The sequence below is a fragment of the Stegodyphus dumicola genome, chromosome X1 (genome assembly GCF_044657685.1).
Source record: "Stegodyphus dumicola isolate Sdum_Otavi_A_Nest chromosome X1, ASM4465768v1".
Classification (NCBI taxonomy): domain Eukaryota; kingdom Metazoa; phylum Arthropoda; class Arachnida; order Araneae; family Eresidae; genus Stegodyphus; species Stegodyphus dumicola.
In genome coordinates this window covers 207,342,577-207,361,588 of record NC_140780.1, presented here as the reverse complement: position 1 = coordinate 207,361,588, position 19,012 = coordinate 207,342,577, and the positions used below count along the sequence as shown (strand labels likewise).

Genomic DNA, 19,012 nt, shown 5'->3' with positions numbered 1-19,012 from the left:
CATGAAAGCTTAGTTACATGTCAGTTATCTTTGTAACAACGAATTCAAAGCTTCATTCATTACACTAAAATTTGAATGAATTTTTATCATTCACAAAGAAACGAAAAACATATCCTTTATTATTGTTACGATTTTTGTATATATGCAAATAATGTTAGTGAAATTATATGTAAAATCGTAGTATCTCTTCTATAATGTAACATAAAAGGTGACAAATGTGCGAGATGGTGTCAAGCTGTCGACTGTTTTTGTGACTAATTTTTGGTCCAAAATTTGGCGAGAAATCAGGCGATGATTTGGCGTCATTTTGGTCCGGTCTCTGTATAACTGTAATTGATCCTATATGTAACTGTAAACGTGTATACCTTCCAGGAAGTTCGAGAAATGGAAGGTACTGGAAAACTTTCGGAGACCGGAGAGAGCATCAGTTCTCAGTTTTTAGTTTAGAGTTGATTTTGGAAAACTGAGAGATCTCCGTGCGAACTTCGCTCTTCAGATGCGCTTTGCACTGTGATGTGTTTAACGCTTTAAATAGTTGTAAATATTGACTTGTAGCGTTATTATGTATTTTTTTAAGCAGACAAGATAAAAAATGAGCAATCGCCTTCGCCGGGAATCGAACCACGGACCTCTGGAATACTGGCCCAGCGTGCACAACCACTACACCACGAAGGCACGCTAGGAAGGCGGGAGAAATACCTTATAGACTGCGCTCTGTGGTACTGACAATAACTGTATGAGTACTTTCGTCGTGGAAAGTTCTACAACTGTGTAAAGTATTTCTTTTGGAAAAAAAAAATTACCAACTTATCATCGGCTCTATGTGCATTCACTCCATTATGAACCCATACGCACGCAACATTATTACAGATTAAGTTTCCCTTACATTTTCTCATGGCTGATCATTACATTTAACGAAATATAAAACTTATTTAAATTAAACTTGATTTATTAATAATGAACTCGACGAAATAAAACTTTGTTTTTTATTTTAAGCATTTATGTATTTGTTAATAATATCATTTGTCACGTGTATTTTAAATCTTCTCTACATTATATTTTATTTTAAAACAGTTTTCCAGATTTCAACAGGATTCGAAAGATTATTCCTTCCTGCGCATTATTCTGCATACATTTATCACATGAAATGGTGTTCTAGAAAGCTTATTGACACTGGAATAAGTTACATCCACTTTAACTAAAAATAAATCTTCTATTTAAAATCATAGAAAATTGTTTCTATGTATAAATATTTTACATTTTGGGAAAATTTTGTATATGTTTATATGTAATGTTTATAGGTCTAAATTGTTCATATTTTGTGGAAATTGCCTATACTTTGTAAAAACTATTTATATGTTTAAACAAACTACGCGTTTGCTTTCCTATGTAAAATACATTTTCATTAGTGTATTGAATTGATATATGGTGTGTCCAAAGAGTGAATTCGAAAATAATCACCATCAGAAAGAATAATGGCTAAAAAATATTTTCGGCTGAAAAAGCATATAATCTTCATTCTGCGATCTAGAGCGAACATGCTTAAACAATGTATCCCATTTTGTCTTAATAAGAACAAAATATGTTAATTAGCTATCTGTTTTATGCAAATCAAATCAAGTATGCTTAACAATAACTGAAACTTGATCATTGAAAATAAAAATAATTTTATTTTCTTGATATCAGAACACAAAAAGATACTGATCTGAGCATAAAAGTGAAGTCTTTGTCATTCAGAAGGAAATATTGGCACTAGTTTCAACTGTCGGGGCGTTGCAATATATTCGGCATAGGGCACATAATACCATAATTTGGGTTAAGGTAATTATTGGGTTGAAACGAGTCCTTACCGAGTGCCGCACAGAGAGGGAACCCCTACAAATGATCGAGCTTATTCACGTAATTTGATTTGGAGGAGCCTCGTCATAGAGGCGAAACTCCCCTTCTAAGCCGCACTCATGACAGCTCATAATCTCATTTTAACACAATATCCCAATCTGTGCTTTGGAATGAATAAGGAAAGGAAATTAAAAACCTTTGAGCATAAAATAAAACAACAAACGCTTCGCAGTTTTTGCGCAGCATTCTTAAAATCATGAGCATTACTTTCTCCATTTAATGTTAAGGAATTAAGACACCATTCCAAAGTGTTTTTTCCCCCAAGTTAGTTTTATTTCAATAAAAACTGTAGAAGATTTAAGCTCCGGATCACCTTCATATTCAGTCCTATATGTAAACCTAGTATTTAATAAAAAAATTCTCTTTTATAGATAAACGAATTGAGAATTTCTATATCTAAAAACCAGTTGCTAAACTATGAATCTTATCTGCTATTGTAAGAGAATTAGCTTCTTTGCTTAACAAATCTTATATTTTAATAAATATATTTCAAATTAAATAAATTAAATAGGGTACAAATAAATATATGAAACTCTTTACAAAATAAGAATTTGGAAGTAAACAACTCTTAAAAATTATCTATAAAAAGGAAATTGCAGACATATCTATGCTTTTTAAAAATCTCTAGTGTGATCTTCATGTATGTAGTGAATAGAATGGTTAGCATTTACAGCCGTCATATATTAAGAAACTCGCAGTAAAATACAAATATTGACTATTCATAAGATTTCATCACTTGTTAACTATAAAGAGTAAAAGAATATTTAAGAAAGTATATTTTTCCAATTAATGCAAGTACTCGTAATATAAACTCCCGAAACCTGTGTGAAGCAGTCAAAATAATTAGAACACAGAATTATGTCTACAGTAAATAAAGAAAACAAAATGGCTGAGGAGTTATAACTTTACACAAGCTTGATTACATAAAATTTTAAATTCGCAGCTTCAGCTTCGTTAAATTATTTAGTACGGTGTTCATCAGGGTGATACACAAGAGACAGCAGAGTGTTCATATACTTTTATAATTGCAACGCATTTTTGAAGACTATTTCAAGTCGTTTAATTGCAACATTATGCTTTTAAAAGATTTATATGCACAAAACATGGAATTTTGGGGGATGAGATGAAGCTAAATGCTATTCAAAGAAGAATAAAAAACTTAATAAATACCTTACTTGAAATTAATCATTCAGTGATTTTAATGCTTTGGAAAGCCTAATTTTTATTTTAAAGTGTACAAAATTTACCCTGCATGAGAAGGTAATTTTGGAAGTACAAATTTTATAGTTTGTTTTAAGCAGTTCCCCATGAGTTTACTTTTACTTCTATAATTTCATTTAATTCTTAACAGCTTTGTATTTTACTACTTCGCTCTTGAAAACTTTGAATAAATGCTACAGACGCATCATTTTACAGTCACATGTTTTCTTCATGCGGTTTTATCCTTATTTTATTATTTTATGTACATTTACGTTTATCAATATGAAACATTTGTATTTCTTGAATGAATTTCTGAATGATAAATATTCCTAAATTAGTTGTAGATACAGACGTGTAAGGCGGTTTTAAAAATTTAGACTTAACTAAATGTACCCTCATTTGAAAGTGCGTATTATAAAATAGTTACATCGTAGATACGAAATATTAGAGTAATAAAATGAGGGATAAATATGTAAGATTGTATTTAAATAGAATTCAGCTACCATGACCCCTGAGGTTAGCAATTCGAATATACATTATAATAAAGAAAACTGTTACTCCATAGCTTTTAATCTAAAGCTTGCCTCACTTTAACCTTAAATTCAAATTAATCGTTGAACGACCCCAACTAAGTCCAGGAACAGTTCATAATGTAATCAATTGGATTTATAGACTCCTTTTATCTACCACAATAATGTAAATTCTATGAAATCTCTTTATCAAACCTACTATAATTATGCTCCACTTGGATGTAACTTGCAACTTTATTTTAATGCCATAGATATTTTAATCGGCTGCAAATTACTTAAATATTATTCCATTCAGAGTTGACAATAAAATTAATAACTTCCAGCATAAAATCTGAATCGCTTTCCTTTCCAGTCAAAATCAATTCATAATTAAAAATTTTCAGTTGTTGATTGACTTCAAATGATATTAATTTAGAAGTCAGACAACAAAATATTTTGATATCTTATCAAAAATGCTATATATACGATTTTATTTAAATTTGATGTGTACGTACTTCTGTTAAAATGAAAATTCTTGACACTAATCCCCCATATATATATCTAACATTAAGCATTGGTTCTAAATGTTATAATTTAACTAATAATATTTATTCATCAAAATATGTCAAAGTATTTTTAAACACGTTATTTTTACAAGTTTCTCATCATTTGTTACAATGGTAAGAAATGACCTATTTTAATTTTAAAGACAAGTTATGAATGTCATTTTACTTCGTAACTGAATATATGTTGTTTTACCGTTATGCTGTGATACAACATATGTTTTTGAAAAAATAAAATTACCTCCTTAGAGGCACTTATGAAATCAATTCAACTTAAAAGCATGAGGCACAAATTTAAAATTAGGTTTAGTAACAATGAAATAAAAAATCACTAACAGTTTTAGTGTAAAGTGAAATTATCTGTTGCATTGCTTTTGGTTTAATGCCTTAACCAAAATTATGCCATATATTTTTACAAATTAATCAAGTCGAATATCTCTGGGGAAACGGAGCTTATGAGCGCATAATATATGAAAAAAATAATCTTCCTTTACAATCATAAGATAGGTTGTATAGGACATCTCTCTTAAATAGTATCTAGTTCGCAAGTAATATAAATGTCACGTATCGTTTTCACTATTTCTAAACTGAATATCCCGTTTTATCCCGTTTTTCTTTCCAATATCAAATGTTGAAACACATTTTCTCATAATATACAGCTCAATAACTGTACGAGAAAATTGCTACATAAAAGAGAGGAAAATATTTGGTAATAAATGCATGAAACCACTGGTATTGTTCTGAACTAGAAATAAAAATGATGCTTTAGAGACATTAATCTATAGTTTAACAGGCCTTGGTACTTAGTTGCTACTAATGTAGAAACTAATAGCTGGAGGAGAATATTATTTCGATAGGTGATTTATCTAATCCTTACGGGTAGAAACAAATGAAGAATTCTTTCTCTCCATGATGCGTTCCTCGAACCTGAAAGAACCGAAAAACTATGTGACAGAGGAAGAAGGTAACATGCAATGTCAAAACACCGCACGAAGTTCAAGCACCTACCCTACCCCAAAGTTTTTCTTTTTTTCATTTTTTCCTTTTAGGATTGAACGGGCGTTAGCGCTTTGTCTGCAAGGCGTGTGACATGTAATTCGAGCAGACTCTCAACCGGTAAAAGTCAGAAGGGCGGAAAGTGAAGAGACAGGAGCTGAAAAAAAATTCTACCAAATCCCTCTTGTAGGGAGAAAATCCTCTCGATCCCCCCCGTTAGTCCACACCCCTACCAAGGGAACAACATTCGCAGTCCAAGCACGAGTCCTGCCTTTCTCTCTCTGGCATTATTTTTGTTGTCGACATATAGCGAAGAAGACGAAATGAAAGTTATAAAAAATATTTTTAATAGGTTCTTCCTTTAGTGATATTTTAAAATTCTACGCACGCTTTCTTGGAAGAGATAATGGATGATGGCCCGCGATGTGAATTTAAATATCTGAAGGTAGTATCACTGTGGAGGTAGCTCAAAAAGCAAAATTTCTGAACTGAGCCTCGAAGATAAATTTACAAGAGTTGTTTATTTTGCGAAATTTAATCTACTTTCTTTTTATTGGATTTTCTTTACTAAATTCCTTCTACATCGTTTTACCGTTTGTAGAACTCCTTATTTTGAAAATTTGCATATCCCTTTTGAGCATATGCAATAGGAGTGTGTAATAAGTACTACATAAAGAATGATAGAAACAGATTAGTAATTCTTGATTGTAGTATAATATTTTATGAGTTAATATCCGAAGGTTTTGATAACGCGAATAAATAGACGCTAAGATTTGTTTAAGAATTTTTCAGGATAATAAATGCATAGAAGCGTTGCATACTGATAACTAATGCTTGCGGATACAGCAAATATTGCATTTACACGTTGATGAAACAATCATGTTCGTCGTCGTGAACCTAGTCGGGAATTCGTCAAACATAGAAAATTATTGGAAGACACTTATAAGAGATATTAAAAGTGAATTTTATTTCTCCGCTCTGAAATTTTATACGGGAAGTATATTACATCGAAGAGACTTCCAAGAATACTTTTCTTTCAAGATTTACTGATAGATAGTTTAATACAAAACATTATAAGCTATCAGGATATAGTAGGGCATATCTGTTAGATTTCAGTGTGCTGGATTAAATGAATGATTATGAGAAATCTTCTACAGTAGTTATTTATATGTTAAATGTCAAAATTTTCCTTAATTTTTAATAACAGGTTAGCTTCTTTATCTTCGAAATACCTGGTGTGAAACTGCTTTCTACTTGAAGAATCATCTATTACCGATTATTTTCACAGCTGCGCAGTGCCAATTTGATAAACAGAGAAGTAAATTCGAAGTCAGAGAGAACTTTTCGAGCTAGCTAAGATTTTATTTGTATGTACAATAAGTCGGAGTATTCTAAGTAGTTTGATTTTTCGTGAGACCTTAACTGTGCGCTAATTTTCCAGGAAAGTAAACGTACAGAAATGAATATATAATCATCGAAAATATAAAGTTTTTATGAATACTAAATAACCGAAATTTGATTGTTAATATGAATCACTGAAGCAGATATAAACCATGAATAAAGTAAACCGCATAATGAGAAAATAATAATCATATCTATCAACAAGTTACTTTCTTGAGATGTTTCAGAATGAATCATTATTTGAACATATTGAGATAATAATAGGCACACTTAAGTGCAGTTTGATAATTAATTACCCAGCAGCAATTTTATGCGACTTGAATTTATCGATTTTTACCCTTCGTCTCTGAATATCACGAGAGGGCATAAAGTGGATGTGCTTATACACGCACAAAAAAAAAATTGATATTAATTAATATGAAATGTATACTTTACACCACAAATGTGAAATTATCTTACCTTCCTACTACTAATTATCCTAGTTTAGTATATATGATGTATAAATATTTGTTTCAAAAATTTTCACAATATTTGTTGCAGCATAAAAAATCTTAATTTTCTCTAAGACAGTTATTCAAACTATACTTCTTAGTTTATCTAAGACAGTTATTTGTACTCATATTTCTTATTAGGCAGTGTTTTGCTTGTGAAAACTTCTCTATTTGCGTATACTGAAATAGTGTATCGCGTTCATTTCGATGGATACTAGCTGAGAGTGAGGATGAAACAGGAAGTGTATGAACGTCTTCTTGAGCATCAGTACCTAATTCCTATCAAACTTTGGCTAAAAATGACGGAGCAACGCAAGTGGACTGCTCATTTTTTGTTCGTGCCTGAAACAAGTGTTGGTTATCCCTACTTGTAAAAGGCAACAGATGGATTGCTATAGCACAAAAATTGTAATGTATTATACTAATTGTTACAATGATGGCAATGGTGCTAAAATCATACAACATAAATAAGTGTCTGAATATTTATGACTTTTTCTAATTTAAAGTTGGAAAAGTGGCATGAAGCTCTCTTTATCGCTGATTTCATTTTAATTTTGAGTATTTAACGTTTTGGGTACGTTAGTGGATTCCAGAGCAAGGTGAAACATTTTACAAGTATTAGGAAAAATTACAGTTGCAATTATTTGCCTTTAAGGACCAATAGGAAAGCATTGGATTTCTTAGCGTTCTGCACATGTTTTGTAAAGATATTCAGCATAGCAAGTAAGAATTGAGTTCAGAATTTTTTCCATTTGAAAAAATTATGTTGTGACCTACTTGGTTGTAGAAATCTCTATACTAACTACCCCACGTGAGCAACAAGAATCTGATACATTACTGAAATACACAGCAGTCAACATGAAACTATAACGTTATAGATTAAAGACAATATTACAAATACAGCAGATTGTCTTTAACATGCATAAAATAACATATATCATTAATATCATCCTCAGAATAAACTAAAAAACAGTAATCATTTGCGGTTATATAGACGCCCAAAGACACTATATGTCAGATGACTATCAGTTAAAAGATTTGTAAATAGTGTAATTACTGAAATTATTGTATATAATGTAAAAATCTTTATTTCTGACATTTTTTTTATTGCTGTTACCAAAAAATGGGCTTATTTAAATTTTTTCTAAGCCTGCTTTAACAGCTCTTGAGCAGTGAGGATTACTAGTACTTTTTTCCCCTTTCCGCTACGACAATTAGCCAGACATTAATTAATTTCTTTCGGTTGGCCAATTTAAAATCATAATTTCAACAGACGTCTTTTAAACTTGAGAGTTCCAAAACCATGTCTTTCCCTCATTCTAAAAATAGACTTCACAAGTCCTCCCCTACCCCCTAACCCATTCTCTGTCCTTCAATCTCCATTCTGGTAAAAATTCTAAATTCCATTCTAAGTACAAAAAAAGTAACGGACGTCACAGGGTAGGCGTCTTGATTCGCAACTTAGTCTAAGTTAAATCAACTGTTTAACATTAGTCAAGGCCTACACGATGAATTGCTACCAAAATCAGGCCTACTAACTTTACAGGAACATTAGAATTGCTGCACGGCAGAGAGAAAAAGCAAAGCGGAATAATTGAAACAGGCAGAGCTGACAGAAAACTAACATGCTAGCACGAAAGCGATACCATGAACATATTTTGTCTCAAAATTAAAAACCTCAGTTTAAATACTCCCTACTCATTTGCATTCTGGTGAGGAATACGGATAAGATTTGTTAGAATAAAGCCACAAATTATAAATAACTGATGAATTAACATAAGATTTCCTACAAATTTATTATATGTTTGGATATTCGAAACGATTGGAGAAGTATTTGATACTTGATGATTGACTTAGATGATTTGGTATTTACTTAAATGACTCAGATGTTTTTATATTTGGCATTCTATAGAATGCTTAGTAAAAGTATGGAATGTTAATGGTTTTACACATTGCCTGCCAGCTTTCGACATTGTATAAGTGCCTTGGTATTCTATAGTTTGACTCTAAATATAGATACAAAATGGTGGCCAAATGTGATATATAGCCATGAAATTTGAATGTAGAAATTAACCTACAGATAAAATCTTGCATACTAGCAGTTTTTTTTAATTAACGTTCTGATTATAAGAACAGCATATTGTGTAAAGCGTCTGTCTTTGGGTTACGGACTTCAGAAGGACACTAAAAATACGCAAATTGTAAAACATGAGCAGAGGCCATACGTGAGTGACGCCAGGTGATGAGAGGTGGTAACACGGCGTCTTCAAAAGAGTTCACTTTAATATGAAGTTTTCTAAAATGTTATTACATTATATGTTGCACTTGAAATTGTCATCAAAGTGAAGCAACTGTGCCTTGAAGACCAGTAAATCAATGTATAAGAGTTACATCATCTTTCTGTGTCTAGAAAACGATGTTGCAAGTCAGTTGCTGCATATCAGCTTGCTTCCAATCTTGGGGCGTCGACATAAAGAATGACATATCCGCAAACTATTTACAAAAGGCTACTTATAAATCAGGTTTACGCAAAACAAGTAGTAGTTTGCGGCCCATGAACACCCTCACACAGACATGCCCCCTGAAAATGGTCTGTAGATTAACTCAGCTGACCTCCACAGTATTAGGTTACTGTTCTTCTCTTTATGAATGAGCAGTGGTTTAATTTACAAATTGACTCACGACAATGACGGAGAATTCTTGGAACTCGTTATCATGCCGGCAACACCCATGAAATGCACGAATTCAGAGACGGTAGTTTAATGTGGGTTTTGGCAGGAATTGCTGTCCGCGGCCACGTTGATCTAGACGTTTGCCCTCGTAGTACTGGGTGTTCTTTTGCAACTATTCTATCAAGAAGCCACTTTCATGGATGATTAAGTGCGAGTTCACTGGGCTCTCATTATCCGCAAGTACTTAGATTTGGATAGCAGCCTCAATTTCACGGATCATATATATCTCCACGAATCCTTATACAAGATAAATATGTCTTCTCCATGATCGTATGAATGAGCATATGTACCCTAAATAGCCTTAGAGTAGGATATTTTAACATGACTTGTCGCTTTCTAGAGTACTTTGCCATCAGAGTTCCTCCCATTGTACATAGCAGAACTCATCCAGCGAACATCTTTGTAAACAAAACTCCTATGTTTTTATTTAACGCTATTATTTATTCGTTATTATTTGTCCTCATTCATAATTTTCTTAGCATTTCCTGTTGACAGTTTTGTCATATTCCACGATCTATGAAAGTTTCAAAATCTCGAATAAATAGGCTTCTTTCTATACATTTTCATTTAGTAGCTTAACTTTTAGGCAAGATTGTGTGCACATACAGGAAGTGTAAAACATTAAACGAAGAAATGTCTCTTGAATGGAGTCTCGTGTGATCACAATTACCCGAGAAAGAATACATTTTAACAATCGTCTTAAAATATTGCTTAAAATTAGCAAACACATGTTAAGTTCTCAATTGCGAATTTTTAAAATGTGTCTTTTACGTTAGAATCAATTTAATGTACACTGCGCACAAAAAAAAAAAAAAAAAAAAAAAAAAAAAAAAAAAGCGGGGGGGGGGAGACAGTTTTATATCTCTCGTTTTACTGGGCCGATTGACGAAATTCAAATTGCGTTTTTTCGTCTCGAAAGAGCGACTTAGGATATATATTAGATTTATAATAGCATCATTCTAACATAGGTATTTTTACTTTGGATCGGACTTTTTCTGAAATGACATGCCATTTTTTTTCATATTTTGATTTTATGACTCAAATTATGCCAGACTACCAAGTTTTGTAAAAATCGCACGAGTAGTTTTTAAAAAATTAGCTCTCAAAATTTTAGCTCCTTAATTTTAATTGAATTAGGTATATATTTATTAATATCTCATTTTTTATTAAACATTTTTTATTCTTCCTTTCACATTTCGAAATTTAGCTTCATTCCAAATAAAATTCATCCATTTTTTTTTTTTAAATACTTTTATAAATTTTTCGAAACCAATTTTGAATTATAACCTATAACTTTTTACCATCATCTTAAAGTAGGTATATTTCTAACCATACCTGCAAAAAATTAGACATTTTTATTTAAAATTTTCCAAGATATACAGGAATTCACATCTTTGGGCGATTTGATATTTGGCATCGTTTTTGAGAGATAATAACGCCAAATGTGGTTTATTGTGTATTGTGTATATTGATAATACGGCAAAGCACACTAGGGCTATCTGCCTAAGGGTAGGGATGCCTTCGTGGAGGACTTTCTAAGGGAAACTGGCTCGTATACACGTTACACATGGGGAAAACCACGGAAACGCCCATGCACTCAGCCCGTTCGCGGAATTCGAACCTCTGACCGAACTACCAGTATTCAGCGATGTTACCGCTCGGCCACTGGTGGGCCAAATGTGGTTTATGAGTTTTGTTACAGTGAATTGCCCCAACTATTTTTAACCTTAAATTTCAAATAAATTTTTACAGAGAATTAATTATATGAAAATTTTCCCTCCTGCCTTTAGACTGTCTACTAGCTCTTGGATAGCGAAAATGCCTTTTTCCTTTCTTAAATTCTTAATCATTGCGACACGACAATTAGCCAGAAATTAATTAATTTCCATTCACTAGTATTTTTAAAAAAATCTTAACAGACGGTCTCTCTCAGATAAGAACTCCACAAAATACATCCCTCAAGAATTCCGAGTCCCACCCACTACCATAAATTTCTTCACCCAAGTCTTACGGACTGATATAATTCAAAGCCCCTACTGCCGCTAAGAATTTTCGGACACCCTACACTTCTGAGTCAGACACGAAGAGAACACACTGCCAACTCCCCCACTAGAAAGAATGTAAGTTACTTAATACCTTTCTGGCCTTTATATCTTCATGTACATTCACTGATCTTATTTATATTATTTTCTATTTAATTTTATATTATTTTATATTATTTTTATGTTCTCTTTGATTTGTTTTTGCAAAGTTTGCATTATTTATCTTTTTTATAATCTTCTATGTTTATTTCAACTTTACTTTGATTTCGATTTCATAATGACAATTTCCAATGTTTAATTTCTACAAATAATATAGCACTCAAATACATAAAGATGATGGTGTCGGGGACGATTACTCGAGTTTTACAAGATTTCTCTACAGTAATTGATTTTTACTCCAAATTGAATTGACTAAAATGCTTCATGAGAATCAGTTCTTTGAGTAACAACTATTCACGTAAATATTTGGCCTGACTGGAGTTGCCGGTTTGGTTTTGGCTTATAGCTCGAGTGGGGACGAAACACTTTCATATTTACGTATTTTTATCAATTATTGATCATTGAACGGGAGTTGGTTTGTTCCCCTTGAAAAGTCAACTAATTTCCGATCAATGACAATAATTACATGTTTTAATTTTTGCTTTTACAGTTGTGATATTGTTCTTCGTGATGATTTGGCTCCAGTCCCCGTTGGAACATTGTTAACATTTTGCTTTCAAATTGCTTCAAAACATCTTTCAAAATATAACTTACCAGTATGGATGCACACTTTTAAAATAATTCTACTTTAATTAAACTTAGGAGATAATATAATCAATTAATCAATACTGTTTAGGAAATAAATTATTATTAACTAACTTTGCAGCAATTGCGCAAGTAATAATAACTTGTATTCGCACTAAATGGATTTAAGTTCATACAACATTATATATATATATATATATATAATGTAACAAGCAAGGTAGTTAGTACAATACTGTATGACCAATTATAAATTTTTACATTAATCCTCTTAGAAAGAATGTTTTAAGTAGTAATTTTCTCTTATGTTGTAGATTACATAAAAACCAGTTTCTTTAATATAGCAATTTTTAGGCTTAAAAACTCTAAATAATATGATTAAGATGTTTTGCACCCGATATAAGAATCGGGTTACTCGGTGGTACAGGATAAGCGCTGGTGGAGTGGTTTATTTCTTTCTCATTTAACAACAATCTTTTAATTCAAATAGTTATTCTTTAGACTTTGCTTTAAACTTGATTTATAGTTAAAATGTCTAGAAGCTGTCTTCAGCTGAAACGCATTTAATGCAACTGATATTTTAAAAAGTTTGACAAGAATGCAAAATTTATGGATGTGTAACAATCTAAAAATCTTAATTTCTTGTGTCAACACTGAAAATAAATGTAGAAGGGAAAGAGAAATTTGGGGGGAAAGCAAAAACTTAAAGGGGGAATCTACTTCAAGGAAGTTGGGTGTTCAAAGAGGAAAAACGTGGACGTGTACACCAGCAAATAGCAGCAACTGAGTTTGTGCTAACGGAAAAGACAAAAACGATATCATTGCAGATTAAAGTGAAGGCCGACTGGTTTTCGATTTTTTGGTTGTATAAATTTAATTTACTTCAAAGAACATCATATCGTAATATAAACGGAGCATCCCACGATTTCTCGGTCGAATTATTTAAAGATTCCGGAATTTATCCAGTGACGTATATAGATATCAGCTAAAGACGTTTTCCCTCTTGATGAAACCAGTCTTTCCTTTCATCTCACGCCTTCAAAATGCTTAGCTTGTAAAGAATCTGACCAAATATTGATGAAATGGATTGATTTGGATTATTAAGTTACGGCAAAGCCGGGCTATCTGCCTTCAAGGAGGGATGCTTTCGTGAAGAACTTTCTAAGCGAAACCAGCTCGTATACACGTTACACTTGAGAAAAACCACGAAAACGCCCATGAAACCAGCCCGTTCGGCCGGGATTCGAATCCCGGAGTGAACTACCAGTATTCAGCGACTTTACCGCTCGGGCGTTTAAGGGCCCTTTTGAAATGGAAGGCTATAAATTTATTTAAAATTAATGTCAGAAATACCAATATGTTTCAAAAAGTTGGATGCTTTTCAATATACTTGCAGAATGCCTGAAAAAAAAAAGAGCAAGCCACTAAGAAGAAAAAATAAATTTTTGGCATACAATTTAGTATTTTTTTAATTACAATTTTTTTTTTATTTTATGATATTTGATTCTTGCGATTTCAAAAATAAAATATTTGACTAAAATATGAATAACATTTTAGGAAATTAAATGCAGAATGATAAAATAGTGTAAAGCAATGGGCACAATGATAAAACTGTTTAAAGCAATGTATGCAAGTCATCCTAAATTAAAATGTCGGATATATTTCTCTCTTATTTCTATATCGTTTTTAAATGGAACATTAAAAGGCGTGTTAACTGTGCTTTACTGTATTTTCTCTTTTAGTATGTGCAGTTTTCAAACGCATCGGAATTTGGGTCACAAAATATTCTTCCGAAAGATCAAATTCTGGAAAATTTATATTAATAAATATATTTAAAATGCGATGTTCAAATGAATGAATAGAAAATTTTAAAACAATTATCTGAAGAGACAGTTTAACACAGAAAATTAAAATAAAAGTCTAAAAATTCAAAAATTACCTAAAATAATAACTTTGACTAAAAATATAGTATAAAGAAAACTATTTGGAAACAAAATAATAAACGATGCACCTTTTATTTAAAATACGTAGTTCGAGTCAGTAAATAGAAATTTTTAAAACAGTTATTTGAAAGAAACCATGCAACTTAAATAATTAAAATAAAATTCGAAAAAAAAATTTAAAATTACGTCCAAAGAGTCGTTTTTTTAACGTTTTGTGTGTTACCTTTATTTATTAAATATCATGTTCTTTGCACTTAAACTATAAAATTCAGTTCAATAGCAATGTCGCAAAATAATTTTAAAATTAGCATATCGTTAGAATTTCCCATACACAATTCCGCACGCGCAGGAGATAAAAAAATGTTTCTTTTTTCCCCCGTAGAGTGTTGCCATTGCTCGCTTTGAAATCCTTGAGTTTGTTAATCAAAAATTCGTTTTACAAAATATGAAATAAATAATCAAAAACGTTTTACAAAATATGATAATTTTGTAAAACTTTTTTGATTATTTATTTGTAAATAATCAAAAACTTTATATTTGATTATTTATTTGTAAAACTTTTTTGATTTAATCAAAAAAGTTTTACAAAATATGAAATCGATAACAAAACAAATTCCAAATAATTATGATACAACAACACGCCGAACAAATATTAATTTAGAACAAATATTAATTATATTATATATATATATTGTAAATTCCAAATTTCAAATTTGGTCTTCCACATGCCTATATTCATAGGAGGATTACGTCATTCAAAATTCGATGGCTCTATGTACCGTTGTTTTATCACAATGGAAGAAATATACATACATTTATACAGATTTTTCATTATTTAACTTCTTCAAATATAATGCAGGACTCTAACATTTGGTGTCAACAGTTTGGAAAGTGAAGCGGACATTTCTAGTGATTCAACGCAAAATCGCAAAACGAAAATAAAAGTCCTTCCGTGCAAATCGCCCCTTTAGACTAAAAGTAATAATATAAAAATACAATATAAAGAACATTATTTGAAAGAAAGAACGAGGGGACTTTTCCCTCTGACGCACAATGTAAAAAGGAAAAGAAAAATAGGTTGCCATATATTAAGAAGTTAGCCAAGTGAACTATTCTTGACGCAAACTGAAAATAAAAGCGCCAATATAAATTTTTGAATTTCTCTGTAAATTTCGCACCAAATTTTACAAAATTTAATATTTAAGCGTAATTTGAGTCGTAGAATCAAAATATGTAAAAAAAAATTTGGATTCTATTCCAGAAAAAGTCCGATTTTGCGTCAAAATACCTATGTTAGAATAGTGCTATATATAAATCTAATATATATCCTAAGTCGCGCTTTCGAGACATGAAAATCGGCCCAGTGGAACGGGAGGTAGAATCTTGCCCCCCCTTTTTTTTTTTTTTTTTTTTTTTTTTTTTGCGCAGTGTACAAAACGTTTCCCGTCCTTAACATATTTTACCATTTAAACTTAATTTAGTTTAATCCTATATCTGCAAATTCCAAAATTGACATTCTGTTCTTCTACTGTAAGATCTTACGTAGAAGATCTTTAGAATAATATTACGTATAGGTGGAATGATCTTCGTTGAAAAACAGTATATCTGAATTTCGTACACTTTCGCTAAATATTTTCAAAATTGTCAAAATCAATGAACCTTCCTTATTTGGCTCATTTCTAAAGCAGGGACTGCAGGACTAAGATTAATCGTTCAAGGACTATTTAGTAATGAACATTTTTAAGCAGCCTACATGCAAGTGTGAATTTACTCAAACATATGCAAACATGTAAATATATAGTTAACCTTAAAACCTTTTATCAAGTACTATAGCTTTTCTCTGCAGTAAATAAAGCTGGACAATTACTGTTCTTTGATAAAAATATCATGAATAAAAATATTATGATACTGCAACAGCTCTGGGTTGTACAGTTATGAGTGTACATTATTAACGATAAAAAAATAAAATTTATCAATCCTTTACTGGCATTCCTCGACTATAAATGTCACTGCATACATATAGTAGTAATACAGTATAGTTATCTTGCATATGACAAGGTACCAAAGAAAATGCATATTTAATGATTATTCCATGAGCTCCGAGCAAGGGAGCTTCTCTTCCCCCATCTATTGTTCTGCATGATACATAAAAGAGAGAAAAACGTGGTTTATAGCGGGGGAACAGGAAACTCTTTGGAAAAAGGAAAAATAGTAACTTTTTATCTCTGCGTGAGTCATAGCTCTCCGCAGAAGCAATGCGGATCCGCTCTTAAAGTATCCACAAAGGGGAGTTGGGCTTTTGCGGGTTGAAAGCTCACCTCTTAAGGGTTATTTTTTCCCTGTTCTCTCCTTTTTTTTTTTTTGCAAGGAGTGGTGATTCGCCGTTGCAATATTGACCAGGGAAAATATTTCTCACATTTCCATATTTTTCTGCTACAGTATTTTTTATCCATTTACTTATTTTGATGCTATATACATTTGAATTTTTAAAGCCTTTTAGAAAGTCCTTTTAGAGGCATGTTAACATGTATCTATATACAGATGCAGATGCTGCTGCTGTTGCTCGTTGCAGCTGTTTCTCAATTCGAAACTAATTTTTGATGATTATACAGAATCAGTGTACAGATTGTAATATTGTCCAGAGCTTTATGCTCCTTAGATGCTCACACTTTACATAAGATTATTGAGACCATAATTTAAGTAAGTATGTAAAGGCCAGTTCCTTGCGTGTATTTCAATTATTTTCACTAGCAAAGAATAGCATTCGTTTGTACTAAATAATTCCGCAAATATGTATGAATATAAAAAGAACAAGAACTCATCTACATTATATATAGATAAAGGCAAACATGTACATCTCTACTGCATCATTTAAAAATTAATTCTTAGCATAAGATATTACATAATGCTGAAATGCAGACACCTCTTGTCCAATCACTGAATAAGATTTCTATCGAATTCAAAACATTTTTATCTCTCCCACGCTTCTTCTAAATGCGTTGTAATCATCCTTTGTAAGTGTTTAGATGTAAACTTCCGAATAATCTGGAGTGGATATTGTGCCCATAATGATTCGTGAATCTAATGCATGAATCGAAATTGCATTATCCAATAATAAAATTATGCTGAATCTACGGCTACGCCAGTCTAGAATTATTATCCTGATATCTGTGCAATAAACTTCTACAATACATTACAGCTATCCTTAAATTATTACACACTAGCAGCAAGACAGCAAATTTTATAAAAAATACTGTTAACATTTACAAAGTTTCCAATTACCAGAAGTACATGTAATAAACACAAATGAGAATTGGTAACGATACAAAGAGAAGAACACTGCTAATATTTAATTTTTAAAAGAAGAACAATCTAAAAAGGCTACCAAAAGGACTTAAGCAAATAAGCTGAAACTTGTAAAAGCTACCAAAAGGGCTTAAGTAAATAAGCTGAAACTTGTAATGGAATGTTATTGCCTTAAATTCTTTCGTAATTTACCGTAATCCTGCAATTCGCGAATTCAGCACAATTCCTCATCTTCCTGTTTAGGAAAGCTAATACAATCCTTTTGCAGGCTGTGTGGTGTCTCATAATTTTAATTATTATGCATTAAAATAAGCTGGGGATTCGGTTTGAGAAAATCGGCTGCAGAAACTTTGTTTCGAATTTCTGATATTAGAACGTGATTAATGATGTTGAACTGGGTTATCCACACGATTACGAACGGATTCAAGGCAATAATATTCCGTTTACAAATTTTAGCATGTTAACTTAAGTCCTTTTTGCAGTTTCACATTCTTGATCCATAATTTCCTTTAATTTAAAATTAAATATTAATATTGTTCATCCTTACGAATATTCTTCAATTCTTTGTGTTTGTTATATGCACTTTTGGTAATTGGAAGGTGTGCAAATGTCTGAAGTATTCTTATCGAAACTACTAACTTTATTAATTGATACTGCAATTCCGCCTTATTAAATATTTTTGGAATGTCTAAAATAGTTCTTACTTGGATATTAACTTAGGCAGAGTACCTTTCTATATATATATATAAAGCGCTTTGCAGGGAGATAAAAGCATCTGTAAGTGCAAATTATTATTCCTCATGCGATTTTCGCATGGTATGCGTAGTTACCGAAAATCGAGGTCACTCACATGTATGTTATTTACCGGGCTGTAAATGGAAACTGAACAGCCACTCAAAGGAGATACATGGGGTCAGACATTGCACTTCTTTATAGTAGTTGCTCCGTTTTAGTCGCAGCCTCATAGATGAAATTCACCTCGTTGAGCTTCGCGTTCCTGTCCGTTATATACCGCTTCAAATCCGCTAGGCGAATGACAGTTTACGCCAGCTGTGCGCTTTTATCTTCCATTCAATAGCTTCTAGTACTACCTCAACGCTCTCGTTTGGTATAAAAATTCCATTACAAAATCTGCTTGTTTCGGTCTCCTCTACCGGCCTTTACATTATTTACCGATAATTTACGAGCT

At 31.8% G+C, this 19,012-nt stretch overlaps 1 non-coding gene across 1 annotated transcript; it reads right to left on the bottom strand.

The window, feature by feature from the left end:
* Positions 1–601: 601 nt before the first annotated feature.
* Positions 602–675, bottom strand: TRNAT-AGU (transfer RNA threonine (anticodon AGU)). Its single transcript has one exon. It is a non-coding gene; the product is annotated as a tRNA-Thr (tRNA).
* Between the last annotated feature and the right edge of the window lie 18,337 nt (positions 676–19,012).